The sequence below is a fragment of the Spermophilus citellus genome, assembly GCF_964194105.1.
Source record: "Spermophilus citellus genome assembly, chromosome: 6".
Lineage (NCBI taxonomy): Eukaryota > Metazoa > Chordata > Mammalia > Rodentia > Sciuridae > Spermophilus > Spermophilus citellus.
Window position 1 is genome coordinate 100,310,461 of NC_138187.1, and position 20,615 is coordinate 100,331,075.

General features: G+C 51.1%; 1 protein-coding gene and 1 long non-coding RNA gene across 3 annotated transcripts in view; one reads left to right on the top strand and one right to left on the bottom strand.

The window, feature by feature from the left end:
• Positions 1-18,077: 18,077 nt before the first annotated feature.
• LOC308651727 lies at positions 18,078-18,771 on the bottom strand. Its single transcript, XR_014022653.1, has 2 exons — positions 18,632-18,771; positions 18,078-18,551 (listed from the first exon to the last, which is right to left on the bottom strand). It is a non-coding gene; the product is annotated as an uncharacterized lncRNA (long non-coding RNA).
• Positions 18,772-19,142: 371 nt separating this feature from the next.
• Positions 19,143-20,615, top strand: part of SIPA1L2 (signal induced proliferation associated 1 like 2) — a 145,043-nt gene continuing 143,570 nt past the window's right edge. For both annotated transcript variants that reach the window (XM_081298625.1, XM_081298626.1), the window contains exon 1: positions 19,143-19,371. The gene's annotated coding sequence lies outside the window, so the exon portion shown is untranslated. The remainder of the gene's footprint in view (positions 19,372-20,615) is intronic.

The window sequence follows — 20,615 nt, forward strand, 5'->3', positions numbered from 1 at the left end:
GTGGCCCTTCCTTGGGGCAACACAGATATGCCAAAGCTCAGGAGCCATTCTTGGATCATCACTGAGGTGACATGGCCAGATGTGCACCTCCTTCAGCGAGGTCAAGTCTCTGGCTCGAGGTCCTGGCATATTGCCCGGCTTGGTGCATTAGCAATGGTAGCTGTGTCCTTGCAGCAGTGTGGCCGTGGGGGGTGCCAGCCCTGTCCTGCCCTGGCACGGGGAGGCCTGCCACATGGTGCTATTTCTTGTGGCGTATTCATGCTGGTCCTGCCACCTTCCAACATAACCCTGCTCCTGAGGAAGCAGGAGGGCCTACCACCCCGATCACGTAAGACACATTAAATGTTCACCATTGACCAAATGGGCTGATTTAAGACGAGTGGCTTCACTTTTCACCTCAATTCCTTCACTTACAAAAGAGAAAGCTCCCTGCCAGACCCCAGAATACCATTCATCTTGTGGGACCTGTGAGGGGGACCCAGCAAGAGGTCCCTTCACAGAAACGGCCTCTCGACAGACGGCTGCCTCCTGCAGGCAGTGCCTCAGGTGAATGCTGGGCTCCTGGCATGTTCTGTGGGCAGCACTAACCTGCACTCAGTGCTGCAGAGGGCTCCAGGAGCCAAGGGAAATGTGTGACCTGGGGTTCGTGTTGAGAAGGAACCTACCTGCCTAGAGGAAAGAGGCCATGACCGTGGGGACTGTGCTTCTCTAGCCACATGGGGACTTCAGCGTGAGCTGTAAGAGGGCTTCCCAGGGGGTGGTGTGTGAGTGCCATCAAAGCTGCCAAAGTTGGGGGAGACCCAGTTTTTGCAGGCCCCCTTCCCAGGTCCTGGTCCTTCTGGGTCTACCTTGGAAGTGACTGTAAACTGCAGCATGAGATCCAACTGCCCTCTGTGTTTCAGAGTGGGAGGTCAAGCCCCGGCCCCGAGTGGGGGCCTGGTGTCACTGGTAGTTCTTCTGCACTGCTAGCTGCTGGGATGGACTCCCAGCTGGCCCTGCTCGCACATTTTCAGTGGTGTCCTGCTGGCTGTGGGTAAGAGAAAATAAACGTGTCTCTCTTTGTGTAAGTCCTTGCAAACAAGAAGGAAGAGTGGTGTGATGCATGAGAGTAATTGTCCCCACAGGTTCCTCCCCACCAGGCAGGGCTGCGATGATGTGAGCGAGTGGGTAGCCCCCAGGTGGAGGAGACCTGGACTCTGGAGACCCTCCCAGTTCCTGCACCATGTTTTCCTGAACCAGTCATATTCTCTGTCCATGGAGGACATCTGCAGAGAGACATGGAACGCTATCTTCACCCTCCCAATTTGGGCGTCTGTTTTTCTTTATCGCTCTGCACAAATAAAATGTAAGGAGGCCGGTTCCACCTTGGCATGTAGCCTACAGAACCGGATCTGGGTCCAGCTGCATGTGCTTGTCACATGGCTGTGTGAACCCCAGCATTTCTGCTTGTTCACTCGGGAAGTGATCTGAGGATATTGCAAAAGTTTTTCTTCAGTTGTCTCCAGAATTACTTTATGTAGAACTTAAAGTTGTCTATTATCTATTCTGAGAAAAAAAAATCAATTAAAAGGATCCCATTTTTGGCAGAGAGAGTGAGAAAACTTGAAATGCAGGCTCATCATGTTCCTGGAGGGACTGTGTGCTGGACATTCCCTGCCAGCAGGTACGAGGGGCCTGGGTCCACCTGCAGCTTGCTCCAGAACACGATGCTGTCCTGGCATCTGTGGTGCACACTAGGCTGCCTTCCTGAAGCCTGTCCTGCTCCCTCTGAGGGACTTAGAGCCTCCTGGTGCTGGTGCCTCTCTGCTGCCCTGCTGCCTGCTGTCCCTCTCCACACCTGGGAGGCTGAGGGAGTACAGCTGGCCTGGGAGTGACCACAGAAGCAGGATCCTCTGAACTGTGTTTTCTCCCAGGACCATTCTTTGTTCTGCATCTGGGTGTGGCCTTTGAGAAGTTCCCAGAACCTAGTAATTAAATGGCAGATTGACTTCTCTCAAAGTGATGCGGGTTGGTCTGCGCATTGGGGATGGAAGCTTATTGGGGGCGGGGGAAGCAATAAATTATTCCTTTGGGGATTTCTTCCAACACTGAGAACCTGTGATGATGCCTCATAGATTGTTTTAGGGACAGAAAGGAGGAAAAAATTCATGTAGATATCTCCTCCCCCAGTCTCACTCAGTCTGGGTAGGATAGAGACTGTCATCTATTTTATCTTTAGGATTTTGCTCCATAAAAACATGCATATCTCTTATAGAAGCCATTGTTCCTTTGTGGGGTGGGAGCCAGCTCAATACCACATTATACATTTATGTGGTTTTGTGGAGAAGTGAAGATCAATAGGGTCTTTCCAGCCACATGACCATAAGGATGGCTCTCTTCCCCTGCTCTATTTATTATTTATTAAATACCTGCTTGTGAGAAATACTATCCCAGAGCTTAAATGTGATCAAATAAGAGGAATTCATATGGGCCCCAATCTGTGTAATGATATCGCTTGAATCTTTGGGGTTTATTGAAATGTGTTTACAATTATAGAAGATTCGTCCAAGGGAAACATTTTATCAATCACTATCATGTTAGCTTGAACCACAAACTCAGGGAAATACGTGTCTTCCTATCCTTTGAAAATTAACCAAATTTAATTAGAAACATTCTCCATTTTCTAAGATCATGATGAGGAAGCGCCCAGGCAGGAACGCTCCCTGACCAAGGCGGAGCTTTCTCACAGGCTGTCACGCTGGTCACATTTCACGGAGGTTTTTTGCCAAGCAGCATAAGGTAGAGGGATGAGTTTTAGAATGTGGCAAAAGGAAGGGTGAAGTGGTGGGACCTATGTGAAGGTCAGAAAGCTAAGATCGCACGTGACCTTGCAGAAGTGGCCAGCCGGGTCTGCCAGTGCCAGAGAGCAGGACAGAGAAACCCAGAAACTGAAGAGCTTCCTGAGGGACTCTGGGTCCTTCACCCCAGCTGGGGTCCCTTCCCCTGGGGGAGACCATCTGCAGAGCACACGGGTGGCAGGTGAGCCTGAGCTCACTTTGGTCATGAGGCGCAGGGTCTTTTGTAGCTGGCGTGGCCTGGCTGATGCTCTCTCCAGAGCAGACTCATGTCCCCAGTTGCGCGCTCACCTGTCTTTTGAGGAAAAGCTGGGGAGTTTTGGATTGTGCGTCTGCTCAGATGGGAAAGAACACCAAAGGCCTTTGAAGCCATCTCCAAAGGGCAGCCTGAGTCCTGGGCCCTCCCTGTGGCTCTATGGTTTTGCAGTTTCACAGAGACTGTGGTAAACAAAACAGGATGCCATCAGACCTCAAAGTGGGGATAGCTTGTTCAGCTTTATTTACGAGCTGCCTTGGTGCAGAGAGGAGGGCAGGGAAAGGAGGTTTACAGTGATGACCTCACCAGTGACTTATTGCTGAGCCCAGGTTATGCTTTGGCCATGGCTTTCTAGGCGACAGGATGTGTCCAATTTGTCATTGCTTCCCTGTGGAGGTGAAGCCTGTGTTGCTATGGCTGCTCCTGAGCACACAGGAGATGTTAAAAATGAGTTCCAAGTGAAAGTTTCCAGCTGCCTGGAAAACGAGAGTTCTCTTTCTCTTGTGCTTCCATGCAGTTGACTTTTGAACGACTGCTCTGAGAAACTGGATCCCATACCCATGCAATGCCCGGCCTCAGCAGATCAGCTGGCTGTGGAAATAGCTGTTCAGGCAGGGGATGACTAGGGAAGGCCAGAGCCCATGTCCAGTGACCTTGCAAACCGCGTGCCTTGGAGAAATGGTATCATGTCCCAGGGTCTCAGTGTCTGTAACTCAGGCACACTCTGATTGTGGGAGCATGCTCAATTCTCTGCCTTTGAGGTCCAGGCATATCTGTGTGCTGGACTTCACTCCTGCATCCTCTGAGTGGGCTTTGGCAGCTGGTCATCACTGCCCAGCTATCATCAGACTGGACAACATGCTTCATGTGCCCTGATGTTAGGATCCCTATGACAGAAATTATACGCAGACACGCAGACCCTAGATTTTGTGTTCATTCTTCCCTTCGCTCTTTTCCCAATTTGACAACTCATGACTGGGTTCCTTTGAGGCATCAGACTTTCATGCAGCCAAGCAGAGTACTACTAAGAAAAATAGTAGCTAAAGAGCCCTGGGTATCAGATTAAATAAATATAGGCTTGGAGCCAGGCACAGTGGCACATGTCTGTAATTCCAGAAACTCTGGAGGCTGAAGCAGGAGTATCCCAAGTTCAAGACCAGTCTTAGTAACTTAGTGAGGCCCTAAGCAACTCAGTGAGACCCTGTCTCAAAATAAAAAATAAAAAGGGCTGGGGATGTGGTTCAGTGGTAAAGCATTCCTGGGTTCAATCCCTGGTGCCACTCCCCTCCCCAAATAATATAGACTTAGGAATGAGGTGGTATTAACAAAATAGGCATAAAAGCCAAACATAAGTTATTTGTATGATGTCTGAATATAAAAGATGTCTGTTACAGTGGTGCACATCTGTAATCCTAGCTAGTCAGGAGGCTTAGGCAGAACTGCAAGCTTGAGACTACCCTCAGCAATTCAGGGAGACCCTGTTTCCAAATAAAATTTAAAAAGCATGGTGATGGGGGCTGGGTATATAACTCAGTAGCAGAATGCTCTTCTAACATGTGTAAGGCCCTAGGTTCCATCCTCAGAATAGCAGGAAAAAGCCAAAAAGATATCTTTGTAAAATCAATTGCAAAAATCTTTAAAGTTAACAATAGTATTCCTGACTCATGTCATTTAATTTCTGAGTTTTAGTAATTCTCCCAACCTAGGATATAAGAAGAAAGTAGAAAAATTATTAGTCAAACCCCAAGGGAAAATACGAAATACATTCCAAGAATTAACTGGAAGTTTCACAGAGACTAAATTATGTGCTGATCAGTTCCGATAGCTTGTAGTACACACTGAAAAGAAAGACTCAAAGATGCAACTGAAGTCGACATGGAGATCTGCAGCAAGCCCAGTGGGGCAGCAGCTGCCATATCCTCCCGTCCCGGAAAGGAGCAGAGGCAAAGCAAGGTGGCCAGGATTCTGTCAGCAGCAGGCATTCTTCCAGTTCATGCTGCTGAGCTGTTTTTGAGGACCGGGGCAGTGCAGGTGCCTGACAGGGGTGGTGCAGGAATGGGCAGGGATGGGTAGGGACAGCACTACAGGGACACGGGCAGAGGAGGGGTGGAGCCTGGGGCCTTGCGGATTTGCAAGTGGATTTAGAAATAGAGGATTCCTTGGAGATTTTGAAAGCTGTGCAGATGGAAACTTGTACTTTGAAACCGGGAGAGACGGGAGCTTAGGGTCAGTTGCAGATGAAGGCAGAGGAACTGCAGACGGGGTAGACACGGGCATCTTCTGTATCTCAGAACCACAAACAGGCCCAAGTCGAGGCCTCTGTCCTCCCTGGGTGAAAGTGAGGTAAATACACAGATGTCACCTTTCGCGCACCCACTTTTTGTAACTTCCTCAGCACTGAGCCTGTCCACACCAGCCGGGCCTCAAAGGAGGCCAGTGTGCCGCGGGCAGGATGGAGGCCTCCAAGACACTTTCTCCTCCTCTGACTCTGGCATTCAGCCTCTCACTCTCCATGGGGGTCAGGACAGCACTGTGGGAGGTACTGATCTGGGTCCCTTATTGCAGAGTGCAGCGGTAACAGCAGAAAAAGAGCAGCATAGGGACCAGAGGTGGCCAGCAGTCCTTGTGGGCAGCGCCATCTTTGTGATGTTCTTGCAGGATAGGTGCAGGATGCAAAGGGGCAGGTGGCCACATCAGACTGATGAGGACAGTTCACAGGGCGATCATTCAAGCATCTTGTGTGTTCGGCCTGTTGGGCTAGAGGTGAAGGGCCCTCAGTTCACTTTTCAACAGACAATCACCAAGTTCCAAATTCCCACACAAGGCTGAGGTAGCGCTCAGGCAAGGAAGATGAAGCCCTGGGCCTAGGCAAATGCATCTACCTCCCGTGCCCTCAAGGCCTCTGGCTGGATCGCAAGGGGAAGCATAGAGGGGTACACACGTGACAGACAAAGCCAACGGTAAAGGCACAAAAGCACAGGTTGCTGGGCTGGGGTCCAGAGGACATGGACCCCAGGGAGAGATGGACGTGCAAGGCCGGACCTTGGCCCATCATGGAGGAGAGTGAAAAGGAAGCTGGAGGGAAGGAGGAACCACTAGGGATTTTTGAGCAGAGAAGTTGCAAGATTGGACCTACAGGCAAGCTTACTCTGACAAAATTGTGCCCAGAGACGAATTACTGAGGTTCACTCAGACAAGGCTGCAGGGATGAGGAGAGCAAGGGTTCCAGGTGCTCAGACTCAAGACAGCATAAGGCTCACGGGACCTGTGCCTCTGAGCAAGGCTCCCACTAATGTGATGGAGACAGCTAGGGTCACGTTCGTGCACAAGAATCCCGACTTTACGTGAGGCCATCCTACTGTGCCAGCCTGGGAAGGTGGGAGGTGTATCTCTGGTAACACTGAGGTTGCCTTTCTGTGTCCTGTGTCTTGAGGTCTTAAAGGCCCAAGACCCTCCCATGAGTAAATGACATGCATATTCACAAAAGGGCAGGTGATGTTTCTGGGGAGACCGCTCCTGGAGCCACATAAAAAGTTACACGATGACACCAAGCCATGAAGAGCCTTTCCTCCCTGCACTCACAGTGATGGGAAGGAGAGGAGCGTGGAAGGAAAGCGGAAGGAGCTAGCTCTACAGTAGCTTCAGAGAAAAGCCATCCAAGCCCAAGCTGGTTGGCTACAGAGAAAGTGGAAGGCAGCAGAAGCCAGATGCCTCACCCAGGGGGTGAGGGAGAAAGCGCGTAAGCCCAGAGCGCAGGAAGCCAGCTCAGGGTTCGCACAGCAGTGTAGGCTGCAGGACCTGGCTTGGAGGTCAAGGAGTGTCTGACCTCTGATCAACAATTTGGGACTGGAATTTTAGGAGGGGCCTCTGGAGGTATATCTGCAAAAAGGTATTTGGAGAATTGGAGAAAACACTGGTTAGTCAGATAGACATGGAGTTCTGACAATTTCTGGAAATATTAAACATGCTGCCACAGAAGTAAAGTCCCTATCGTTTTCTCGCAGGCACGACTGACCAGCTTCTTCTGCTCCTGACCCAGGCTTCCTCAGCCTGCTACTGCTGACTCAGGCCTCCCCTGTAGCGTGGGGTTCTGGACCATACCCAGCCTTCTCTTTGGCATGAAGGCATGTGCTCACCATTCCTGCTTCCACTCCAGCTGGAGAGCGCCTGCCAGCCGAGGCAGGGAACGGGGAGAGGCTTTCAGGAGAACTGGCCTCTTCCATTTTCCCTTCATCCCTCCTGGCACACAGCATTGCCGCCCTGCCACACTGAAGCCACAAACATATGAGAAGGGCCCAGAGAACATAAAGGCAATGGCCTTGGCAGACATAGCCTCTGCGCCGATGCCAGAGGCCTTCCGCTCCGCTGTGTGTGCTGACCCCTGCAAGGCAGATCTCCTGTGGCCAGCCAGACACAGTCCTAATTCAGGTGCTCTGCCTCTCTGGGGGTTCCCAGGGGTAGGCTCTACTTTCCTGCTGCTGTAATAAATCACACGGTGGCCCAAAGCACATCAACCACTTGTTTTGCTCACAAATCCACAATTGCAACAGGGCTCAGTGGGGGTGGTTCCTCTCTTCCAAGTGGCACCAGCTAACTAAGCAGGACAGGGCACTTGCAAACACTTTCAGGTTGTCTACTGGCAAAATCAGGGCTTGGGGCAGAGGCCTCTGTTCCTGCCTGTGTGGTTCTCTCGCAGTTGCCTGGGCTGCCTCGCAATGTGCAGGTTGCCTTCCAAGAGCAAGAGCAGAAAGGGAACAGGGGCACATTGGTGGCATCGTTCTGACCCAGCCTTAGCACCTTCGTGGCTGGCTGCCCCCACGGCTGTCAGTGGAGAGGGGCATGACACCCACCAAAGTTCCAGGGGAGCAGACGTGGGAGTCCACAGCGTGTGGAGAAGGGGCTGTAGCCTCCTGGAAGATGCAGACCCCCTGGAGGCCTCACTGCTCCTGGGCCCTCTGCTGATGAGAGGCTTCACGGCTCCTAGGGCCTCTGCTGCCCTGCTTCAGAGATGGGTGTGGTCGTTTGCAAAAAGGGGAACAAACCAACACCAGATGCCCGGCTGATTGCAGAAACCCTGTCACGGTTTTCAGATAGAGGAGTCACAGTGGACACTGGGGTCTCCTGCCTCCCATGTGGTATGAAGGGGGATCCCAACCCTTGTCCTGACCATCGATCAGGCAGGTAAAGTCCTCCTCCTGAGCACAGATGCAGGTATGTTTCTCCTGTTCCTGAGCAAGCAAGAAAGCTCTGCTATGAAGCATGGTCAAGCGTGTGCACGGTGTTAGGCTCTTTGGTGGAAAGGAAGGTTGGCATATGGCACAGTGCCACCTCACAGGAGACTAGAATAGTATCCGTCAATCCTAGGGGCACAATTGCCAGGAAATACTTCTCTTTGGATAGAGTCTCGGTGTGTTTGTCCATTATGTCAGAACATCTAAAGGGACAGGATGCCGGGGTTGCAGCCAGGCTGCTCTGGGTCCCATCCCTGCTCTGCATCCCCAGAACCCTGCCTCTGGGGGCCTAGGGAAGGCCATGGGTGCCAGAGAATGAAGAGCCAGGCTCCCTCTCTACTCTCTGCTTTCTCCACTGTCCTTGGTGGAGTCTGAGTCTTGTCGTGGGACAGGCAGCTTCAGCACGGCTCTGAGGCCCTACTTCCCTGCTGTCCACACCCCTGGGGACCCTTTCCCTGTGGTGGGAACCAGACATAGGCTGATGAGGAGAGTATGGCAAGCATGATGGGTAGCCACTTCCAGGCCTGGGGGAGGACCACGGCTTCTGTCTTGCTCACACCCTCCCTCCTGTTCCCACCACTCGCTCCCATGCAGCAGGGGCCATTGAGTGGCCTGAAGCATGAGGCCTCTGGCTAGCTGCCTGGGAGGAGCCAAGGCCTTCCAACAATGGCCTGTGTGAATAGCTCCACCCCCACTGGGACCTTCAGGTGACCACAGCCCTGGCCAGCTTCCTGGCCAGAGCCTCCAGGGCCATGGAACCCTGGTGAGCCACACCTGGAACCCACACCACAGACGCTGAGGTGGTGCACAGTGCTGGGAAAAGCCCAGCCACGGGATGCACCTGGGCAGCTGTCCCTCCAGCATCTCCTCCCTCTTAAGTAGCGAGTAGGGTCTGATGGGCTGGGTGTCGCTGTGGTCACTCAGCCTTGGGGGCTACCTGCTGTGGTAAGTGCTGTGTGGCCCCGTTGACCCTGTGGGGTCTCCACACCCCACCATCCACTTACCATCACCAGGCCCTTCCCACTCCAGTGGTGCCCATGTCTGCACGATGCCTGACTGACAGCAACAGCTCATGGCTGCCAAGTCCACCAGGCTCTCTGTGTCCTTGAGGCCATCACTCACCCTGTGAGAGTCAGAGGCTGGAAGGTAAAGGCCAGAGTCGGGACCAAAATGTCATGAGTGCCCTACCGTGTCCAGCACCAGACACGGGTAAGGCATGGTGCCGCGACAAGGGACACTGCCTATCCCAAGTGTATTTACCATTAAAAACCGGCTTCTTGGGCTGGGGATGTGGCTCAAGCGGTAGCGCGCTCGCCTGGCATGCGTGCGGCCCGGGTTCGATCCTCAGCACCACATACAAACAAAGATGTTGTGTCCGCCGAGAACTAAAAAATAAATATTAAAATTCTCTCTCTCTCTCTCTCTCTCTCTCCTCACTCTCTCTTAAAAAAAAAAAAAAAAACCGGCTTCTTAAAGGCAGCGCTCAAACTTTTTAGACCTCATTTCCACAAACATGGGTCTGTCTCTAATTCAGACATTTTGCAGACTGAAACCTCTAAAAGCCCCAAAGCATACCTTTAATTCAGTGAAGACAGTATTTTACTTAGACCAAACAGCTAAGTATTCTGTTGCCATGTGCCAAAGGCCTATGACTTTTTAATTTCCTCTTGTCCCTAAGACTTGCAATTTCTGTTTTCACTGGGTCAGTCTTAGAAGGAAGCACATAAAGACCAAAGACCACCGGGCTCCGCTTTGTGGTAGTGGGTAAGCTCACAGGCCAGTCGTCTTCCTCAAATGGCTAAGCTGCCTGGCCTTTGCTCAGAGAAGCCGGCCAATACATTTCCAGCTGGTCATTAACCAGGGCTTAGTCCTAGGAGTCACTTCCCTTCGGGGAAAGGTTGGTAGCTAAGAAAGTCAGTTCTGCCTCTGGAGAAAAACAGAAGTCTCCAGGAAGAACCCCCACATGATGGCCATCATTCTCACAGGCGAGGTGGGAAGATCTGAGATTGCTAAGAGCAGTGACTTCAGAGAGAAGAGTCCTGCTCAGGCACCGGGCAGTCAGAAACAGAGCGGACAAACACCAACAAGAAGTAGTGATAAGACACACTGCCACCACATTAAAAGTCTGGAAGGAAAATAAAAATTTAAAGTCCTTTAAAACAAGGACAAGAACAGCAAAGGTTCCAGTTGGTCTTAGATGAAGCCTGGAGACCAGGAAGCTCAGTTTTCATAGTCTGTGACTCCATTGCTCAGTGACAGATTCCACTCCACACAACCAACCTTTAAATGAAATAAAGATCGTAACATGTTCTAGCTCTAACAGCAAAGAGTCAGACAGCTCTTTTGGGTTTAGAAATTTAGAAGAAATATTCTGTCTAAAATATGCTTTTCCCAGAACAAATGAACAACAAACCATACTTAGAAAGTGGTCTCATGGGAAAGGCCAGAGATTTCCTTTTCTGTAACAGAGCAGTGGCCTCTGCTGACCTTGGAGGTTTGCATCATTTCCTGTCCAGGAGCCGGGGGGGTCTTAGAGGGTTCTCATCTCCTTTCCATGGTTGGTAGGTTAACAGATGGAGAAGCTCAGGGATGGAGAGCAGTCCTGCTTCCCCTGGCTGGTTCATGGCAGATCAAGGCTAGGCCTCGAACACCCTGGCTCCAGTTCAAAGAGAGAAGCATGCTTTACCCAGAAAATAATCACTGGTAAGTCAGACTAAAGGGCAGGTTAGGCTCCATGTAGGAGGGTCTCGATTGTCAATCGTGGTGGCAGGACCTGTCTTACCTGAACTGTCAGTGTTCTGTCAGGGTAGCGGGGATGACAGGAGTGACAACACTGTCATGATGAGTCACAGCAAAGAGGGATCACACCGTCCCACTGTCTGTGCAGTTCAGACTAGTCCCAAGAGGAAGTCTATCCAGCCCTGTCCTTGTGCCCTTTGTTATCCTTTTAATGAGCATATCTATTACCCACATCAAGAGGATTAACTTTCCTCACAGCAGCTACAATAGGGATACAGCACCTTGCTTGGGTTCTGTGCTTGTTTCCTTTGGAAAGAGTTAAAGGGCTGAGCTAGCTGAGTTTCAGGTTCTGAAGGAGGTAAGAAAAGCCTGTTATGCCTCTGTAGAACGATTCGATAGCAGAACCTATACACAGAAATAGAAATAAAATCTATATTCTCTCCGGTTAGAAGGAATTTCCCTCTAAGGTTCAATAACTTTCAGGCAAATGCTGACTGCAGTTTTCAAGAACAGAAGGCTAGGCTAAGGTCTGAGTCTACACACACACATCATCCTGGTGGAAATCACTGGTGGTCTCATGGCATCTGAATTTAAGGAAAGATGGCAATTGTGCCCTTGCTGGGAAGAGGGGCTGACTCAGGGCTCAGAAACTCAGACTTTCACATTTCCTATCCTTCAGTTACACTTGATATTTCGTGCTTACTTTTGCAGTCAGAAGGTAAACGTGGATTAACTGATTAAAAAAAAAAAAGCCACGTTAGCAAAGCAACAATTTCAGGTTAGTAAGTAGCTGCTTAGGTTCTGGAGATTCCATTTTAAGAGCAAAAGAATCCTTTTTCACATTATAATCACATTATCTCTAAACTGGAAAACATTTCACCAGATTTGGTTCAAAGTAAACTAGACGCACTTTAACCTTGAGCAAAGACCAAGGTTAAAGTCAAGATTCAAGGAAACACTGTTGTATTGTGTGGAAAGGTCCAGAAAGGTAGAAAATGGAAAGTAGCTCAGAGGGGACGGGGCGGCTCAGAGGGACAGGGCGGCTCTGGGCTGACCTCACCACCATCCCCCTCCTGGTGGCTGCAGTGGGTCCAAGTCCCAGTGACCAGCAGTATTTGGTCTGGTTTTTCTTTCTAGAATTTTCATTCACTTGTTTGTCTCTTCCACTAGAGATACAGCTCAAATTCATCTTTGTGGAAAACTTTTACACTGTTGGTGGGACTGCAAATTAGTACAACCACTATGGAAATCAGCACAGAGGTTCCTCAATGGGCCAGGCATGGGACCACCATGTGACCCAGCTGTGCCACTTCTAGGTATTTATCCTGAAGAAGTAAAGCCCTCTTACTCCAGTGACACACGCATACCTGTGTTTACAGCAGCACAATTCACAATAGCCGAACTGGAACCAGCTCATTTATCCACTTATGGATAAATAATAAAGAAAATGTGGTATCTAGACACAATGGAGTTTTACTCAGCCACAGAGAAAAATGAAATGTTGGCATCTGCAAGAAAATGGATTATGTTAAGAGAAATAAGTCCAACTCAGAAGGTTAACGGTTGAATGCTTTCTCTCATATGAGAAAACTAGAGAGGAAGAAGGAAAATTGGAGTGGATCTTGTGGAAATCAAAGGGAGATCAGTAGAGGAAAGAGATCAAGGGGAAGGAGAGGGGAGGGAGGGGGAAGGGCTGGGGAGTGATACTGGCCAACTTATATAGTTAATATGTGTGCATGTACAAATATGTAACAACAAATCTTATCAATACGTACAACTATAATGCACCGATATAAAATATGTGAAACAAAATTCACCTCTGCAATCATGGCGCCTGCCTAGCACATGTCTTGGCAGACAACAGCACACAAAGAATATTTGATAAATGGATGGATGAGCAGATGGATGAGTGGGTGTATGTATGTATGGACAGATGACTAGAAAGAGTGAGTGGGCATTTATCCTTGGGTTGTTTTATATTCTTGTCACCTGTTCTATACTCGTTGGGGACTTTTCAGCCTCAAAGTAGATATGAACCCCTTTCACCTATGAGATAGGCAGACTTATGGCATTGCTCTCCTCTGAGGGTGTCCAGCATGTAGGAGGAGTTCAATACACACATGTGCAGAAGTGATAATCTTGGAGAGGTGCTCTGATCTCTAGAGAGCACTTAACAAGCTGAGATCACCAACAGCAGGGTGCTTGGGAGGAACCAGCTCAGCACTGTAGTGGACAGCACCTACAGATGCACATTCCTCTTTGGTATCTGCTCCCCTTCAGGCCCTCCCCCTTCCCCCAGTCTGTTCCAGGCAAACCCCTTCCCCAAACTTCCTCTCTTTGTATCCATGAAGTGCGAGTCAAGTGCCAGCAAATTTGATTTTACTGCTCCACATGAATGCTAGCCAATTTTCCAAGTGGGAACCCTGAAGATAATAATTGAACGTTGTCTTGTCTGGATGCGTCCCCTCTAGTGGTTCCCTGGTGGTAAACCACTGACACAAAAGGATCAGAACAGCAGCCAATGGAGTGCAGTGTGGTGTGTGCTTGGCACTCCCAGGCACTGCTGTGTGCAAGGCCCCACTGGTTTGTATGGAGATGGGTGACATGGGCATAGAGGTCCATATTTTTTCTTGGGCAGTTTGGCTCAGGGAGTATGGTGAGCATAGTCAATGAGCCAATTGGGGCTGGTGACCTGCTCCATGGTTTGGGTCCTTGGCTGACTACTATGTCTGTGTCTGTGGAAGAACATGGTGCTACAGAACTTCAGGTACCACTCCTGCTCTGGGGACACAACCAGCAGAGCCTGTCCTTGGTGAGCAATTTCTGGGCAATCAGAAACAGTCTTGAACTACACACTAACATAAGAAATTCCATCTGAGATGACATGGCTTTGTGTTGTATTTCGCCTTCTAGGAGGGAGCGATCATACTCCATTATTGATGACTCCGGCTACTGCACGGAGAGAAGCTGTGGCTAGTGAATGTGATGGGTGACCCTCCTGCAATGGCTTTGCACTGTGAGAGTAGCTGGAGAGGCCACTCTGTCACGATTACTCACCCATAAGTACCTGCAACACTCACCCACACCCAGCTTCCTCATTTCCTCTGGGCTGATGAAGGAGACAGGAAGGGAAGGAGAGATGACTAGGCCAGCACAGTGAGATCACCGTGAAGCTGGGGTTCTGGCTCTGCATGGTGAAGGTAAAAGCTCCGATTGCATTTTATAGGTTTTCCACTCTCAGGAGGCCAAAGCTGAGGAGTGAGGCCTCCGTCTGAGCCACAGTCTCAACAATCCCACCAGCTGGCTGTCCTCATGTTTTCTGCACAGTGGCAGAGGTGCCCAGGGGATCAACTCCCTCACTGTCAGCCTTGGTCAGTGAGACAATAACCAAGAGCTCAAGAAGGTCTCTGTACAACCTGGGAACATGGGCAGTAGACATCTGTGCCACTGGAGACCCCTAAGACCAGCTTCAGCTGCAAAAGGGCCATGTCCAGAGCTACCATTTGTCTTTCCAGGCTTGTGCCCTATCTGCTAATACAGAATTCCAATTCTCCACAAAAACATCACCTTTCTTTTCCTGACATCCTCAGGGGATGAGTTTCTACACACGGGATTGAATCTGCTGGTATCTCTGCAGTGTGCCCTGGGCACACTGTGCAACATCAGTCCAGTTGTCTCTGTAGGACACCACTGCCTCCCAGAGCCTCTGCCTCACCACCTTGGTCTGCTTATGGGCTCTATGGTTGCCTCTGCCACCACCCACAGGGCAATGGGACCAATGTGTCTGTGCCATGAGCAGGACTTGCTGCATCTAGGTACGAGCTCTCTGTCGGGTCATGCTGTAATAAAATCAGAGGCACTGGCTGGTGCCCTGCTGCCACACTGAATTTTAGTCAGTAATGTTGAATAAGAGCCATCTCCTGTTATGCAGAGATGGGGACATGAAGGCGTGCTCCCAAATAAGTCAATCAGTGACAGGCATCACCAGGTACTGTGAAATGTCTTGCACATTGAGGTTGCTTAGAGTTTACTTAATAACTTTTAAAATGTTACAGAAGATTGTTAAAATTAGAAAAATGGTTTGCCAAATTAAACACAGCTCTAGGTTCATAGATACCATTAAAAATAAGTAACATGTAGAAAGTGAATATGTGTTAGATGGACACACACCTTTTCTGTTATTTATTTCCTTAGAATGGTCACCTGGCAGCATACCTGTGGTGCTTTGGAAACTTCCTGTTGACAGACGCCACCTAGTGGACAGGGAGCAGCTGCTCTAGATCCATTCAATGAACATGCTGACTTAGTGTTTGTGAACAGGGGAACCCAGAGAACACTGGCTCCAGAGAAGTGCGTCCCAACTGGCAACATGTCACGTGGAGGGTTAAGTCATCAACTTTAAGTTGGCTATGGCAGGACACAGGAAAGCAGCAACAGTGCTTCATCTCAGTGCTTCCATCCCTGACACACTGACCAGCTTCCAACCAAGCTCTCCCGCTGACAGGTCTGCATAGGGGCAGGCAGTGGTCATGGTCCACACTGGAGATCACAGCATGCCAGCTGTGGAGCTTCAGAATAACAGCATCTTTACCTCAGAGATTTTATTATCTGTTTTTTTTAAGATGAGATAAATGAAAAATTGAGATGTAACTTGTTTATGGTTACATATCTAATAAGCTTTCAAACCAGTTCAGAGCCAGGGTGGTTCGATTCCCATGTCTGTGGGCTTCTAAAGAACCCTGCTCTTTGGGCTACCCAAGTAAGGATATGCTGGAGGATGCTTCTGGTCCCATGCAGTTTCTACTCTTCCCCCACTCCTCTCCCTCTTTATCCTTCCTTCTCTTCCATCTTCTCTCCTCTCTCTCTCTCCTTTTCCCCCTTCCTCCTTGCCTGCCTCTCCCCTTTTCTTTTGTTGGCGAGGCAAGAGGGCAATAAGATATATACAAGCTGTTCAGCAGTAAGCTTGGATTGGTGAAGATGAGACACTAGGAGTAGGAAAACGTGAATTGCAATGGCCAAGAGTTTGAATCATCAGAAAGTAAAGCACCTGTCCTGGAAGGGTCTTGGAGATACATGGGATTGGGCACATTACAGCAAAGACCAGTATATAGGACTTCTTGCTTGTGAAGCATACAATGAAGAATGTAGAAACATTTCCCTGCGGGAGGATATTTGTCCCTGAGCCTACTTACTCCATCCAGTGTCACCTTTCCAGATCTCTATGGCATGTTCTATGCAATATTAAATTCCATGCATGCACATTTTAAATGCATTGCCTTTGCACTGCTCTTAGAATTGTTTCCCGTGCAAAAATCCCAGCTGAGCACTCCTGTTCTTCCCTGGGAATGGCCTTACTATTTAAACATAGGACTCTTCTGTGGCCCCCAGAGCACAAAAGAGCACAGAGTGGGCCTCCAATGTATTTGTAGAGCTGAATTTTTATTAGGGGGCTTGTTGGGCTCCTAGAGATAGAGTGGACTTACACCATGAGACAGTATTCAATAACTCTTACATTACTCTTTTGAGTTCCCTTCTTCTGAAACAGATGCTTTCCTGCTATCAGGACTACTGGTATATTACAACACCAGGGCTTTCTGAGCTGTAACTAAAGCATTTTTAAATTTCAGCAGGACTGCTACTTTATTTTACTTACTAGACCATATCTAAACACATCTGTGCTTTATGAGAGGTTCACATGCTCCTGACATGCTCTACTGCATGGGAGGACATACTTTCTGAGAAGCAAACTGTACTTGGCAGATGAAGTGCCAGGCAACTGTGGTTACATAAGTGGTAAGTTGTGCTTGGCTAGAGGGCACTGCTGTTTCCCAGACAGGCCTGTGCAATTGGTTCCTAGATGTATTGCCCATGCTTCCCTGGCCAGCAGATTGCCTCTTTCCCTCCTTCTTGCCTGGCCCTCTGATAGCCTTGGTCAGGAGGCCTTGGCCCACTGGACCCTTGATTTACCTGCAGGACAGCCTCTCTGCTTTCCATGGGCGCCACCCACAGGCGGTCCTGAACACCTGCTTAAGCTCCACTTGTTCTGAAATTCTTTCAGGGTGGTCAGTAGCCCTTGGGTCCCATGCATCTAACACAATGCCCTGAAGTCTAAGTAATCAGTACCTAGTTATTGCAAATTACGAATATCCATTTCATATTAAATAAACACTTTAAAAATGATTTGTAGTAGAACAGAGAAGGAGGAATATAAACCCATATTAGCCATTCAGGTTTATTATAGTGTGTGCACATTATTGTAGCTTGAATCTTGCCGTGGTTTATTATGGAAATAAAACTCGTTTTGCTCAATTCAATGGTGAATAAGTACAAGCAGCATGCAAGGTCAACGCACAAGCCGAAGTCCTTAGGACGGGTAGATAGCTGGTTTGCCTTTGAACTCTACCCCTTTTGTTTTTCCTAGAGGAAAAGAGGTAAGACTGCCGCTGGAATTACTTCAGAAGGAGTCCACGTACCGAGGCATAATTCTAGATAAGTCATCCCTATAGTGTTTCTTTAGGCTGCCCTGGATCATGGTGAAATTTCCAAGAGGAAGGAGGCCTTTGAGGGGCGGCAAGTGGGGGTTAAGCAGCGAAGGGAGCCGCTTTCGGTTTTAGGGAAGGTAAAAGACTGAAGATACGCTCACGTGAGCTTTTAGGTAACCCCAATTTCATACTTCGTATCTGATATTTTTCTTTAAAATTTACGCAAAACCTACAGCTTTCCTAGAAAAAGCACTCTTTCAGGAAGACCCGAGGCAGCGATGCGCTGTGCAGGTATCTGTACAGGTGCTGAGCTCCTGCAGTCTCCGCCCTAGGGTCAAGGCTGCATTCCCTTCCTGGAAAGCCAGCTACGGGCTGCTGGGAAGAAGACCTTTCAGCGAGGACGCGAGCAGCAGGTCTTTTAGCGTATCCTTAAATGTTAGTGGAATGAATACACGACGGTCTTTCAAATGCTGATTATGAGGTGACAGGAAGCCCCCAAACTCGGAGAACTCAGGAATTTTATCTTGACACAGGATCGCTGCCCGACGTGTTTTATTACACCCGTTGCCATACATCATGCCCATTTAAAAATAAGATACAAAGGACTGTACGGTGTGTTCACAGAGAAATACGGCGCGGGAGGCCCTGTTTAACTTTACCAGGGCTGTGTCCTGGACGTGCCTGAGCTGCGAGCAGAGAGAACACCTCTCGGGAAGAATTCTGCCTCCTCAACTGGACGCCCGACCCAGGCTGGGCACAGCCCCTGGCTCGGTCGCGGCGAAGCCCGCTAGGACAGGCCTCGGTGGTTGGGGGCAGGTCAGCGGAGACCCGCATCTGCCGCCTCGGCTTCCTGCGGGCAATGACTCCTACGGCACCCTGCGGGCGGCGTCACCTCCAGCCACGCTCGGAAGACTCCCCCGAGGCCGCCAAACTTCCAGCGTCCAGGTCGGGATCCAGCGATGCACACTCATGGTTCCGGCGAGGCTTCCTCGCAGGTGATGCGCGTCTCCTGGGAAAGTAGAAAACGGAAAGTTATTTCCCCGCGGCTAGGCGAAGACCCGCGCCTCTCCCGCTCTCCCGGGGCCGCGCCTTCCCAGCCGACAGGTCCCCGCGCCGCGACTCGCCGCTGGTGCCTGCAACGCAGTGCTTCCGCCTCGCTCCTCCCAGCCCCGGGCGGCGGTGCCGCCTCGGCAAGGGGGCCGGCGCTGGCTTCTACACCGCGGGTCGCTGCGACCCCCCAGCCGTCCCGGGCGGGTGCCGCGCAGGGCCCCCGACTACTTTCGCCCCGGCCGGCGACGCTCAGGCCCCGGGCGCACGATCCGAACGCCGGCGGGCGTTCGTCGCAACTCGGGCAAGAGGGTGAGCACGGCCGGGTCCCGGCCCGCCCTGTCCCTGCGAGGGCGGAGCGGACCGCGGCCTCGGGCGGCCCCTCCCGCCGCCCGCCTGGGAACCGCGCACCGCTGCGGGAGCCGCGGACGGAAGGGCGGCGCGCGCACCCGCGGAGGCGGGGCGAGGTCCCAGCGGCGACCAATAGGAGGCGGCATTCCCGGACGCCGGCCAATGGGAGGCGGCGGGCGGTGCGGGGGCGGTGCCGGGCGGCGGGCGGCGGCGGGAGCCGGCGAGGAGACGGAGCAGGAGCTGGAGCCGGGCAGGAGGACGCAGCGCCGCCGCCCGCGCAGCCAGAGCTCCTGCCTCCGCGGTGCGCCGCCTCCGCCTGAGCGCAGCGCGGAGTCCGGGCCGATGGGCCGCGCGGGTCGGCGGCGGGCGGCGAGGTGGCGGCGCGTCCTGCGCGCGCGGGCCGTAGCGGGTCCGGGGACGGCGGCTCTGAGGTGCGTGGCGAGCTCGGGGACCGTCCCGGGGGAGCCGCCGGCTGGGCGGCGGGCGCGCGCGAGCCGGCGCTGTGTTGGGAGCCGGGGGCCGCGGGTCTCCAGAGCGCCGGGCGACCGGCGAAGGGTCGTGCCCATCGCCGCGCGCGGGCCGGGGCGGATGCGGCGGCGAGGCTGGGCGTGCGGGCCGGCCACCTTGCGGGGTGGGTCCCGGGGCCCGCGGGCCCTTTGTGAGCGCGGGCCCGCGCCCTCCCGCGCCGGCCGGCCCGCGCCCCACTGCGTGCGGGATGTCCCCGCGCGCGCCCTCAGATCAATCTCAGCCGCGCCGCAACCCAGGAATCAATTGCGGCTTATCCTCCCCAGCGAGAGCCTGGAACAAGTTGGCGTTGCCCCCCGGGAGGTATTTGTCATCATTAACCTGCTTCGCCGAGATAATTCAGCCCGGGGGTGACTCCAGCCCGAGTGTGGGAAACGGCGGGCGCGCCGGGCGGGGAACTGTGCTCCCAGGACAAAACGGCACTGTAGACCTGGGGGGCTTTGCTTTGAGTTTGAGAGTTCGCCTTGGTGTGGACAGGGCTGGCTTAGAAAGGAAAACGAACAAACAAAAACCTTGGCGATTTTCATGGGTTTGCTCAGTAAGTTCAAAATAGTCTCACAAATTTTTCTTTTCTTTGCCTCTTTTGTCTGCAGTTTTCATTTCTAAACTTTAACACTAGATGGCTTTCTTATGACAAGCCTTTGGTAAACTGCGCATTTGAGTTGCCTATCTGCAATCTAGATTGTGATTTTTATAGTGTTACAAGTAGTAATGAAAGGAAGAAAATCTCCAGGGTTGTTGACTTTTCTTTATTTTAATATTCTCTTCCCTATAAGAGGTATACAAACCAATATTTTGCAGGCTTGGAAAACTGTCCTTTCATTTCTGGCATTCCCAAAGGTGAATTTCAAAGGAGAACTTGATTACCGTGATTACATATTTAGGAATGTCTTTCGTGTTTTGATTTATTTATGGGGGAATTCAGTTATTGGGTGGGCTTTGTAATTCTGTTTAGATAATGTTTCCTCTTATATGATCTTGCGTTTCATATGTCTCTCTGATAATTCGCGGGAAAGGGCAGTCTTTCTTGAGCTGTGAGCATACACTGCAGGGATTGTTCCTGGAGACCAGCTGATGCATTTGGGAAGAGGTGCAGTTGGAGTGTGTCTGCATGATTCATACCAGGGATTGTGTCGGGCAGCTTCATTTC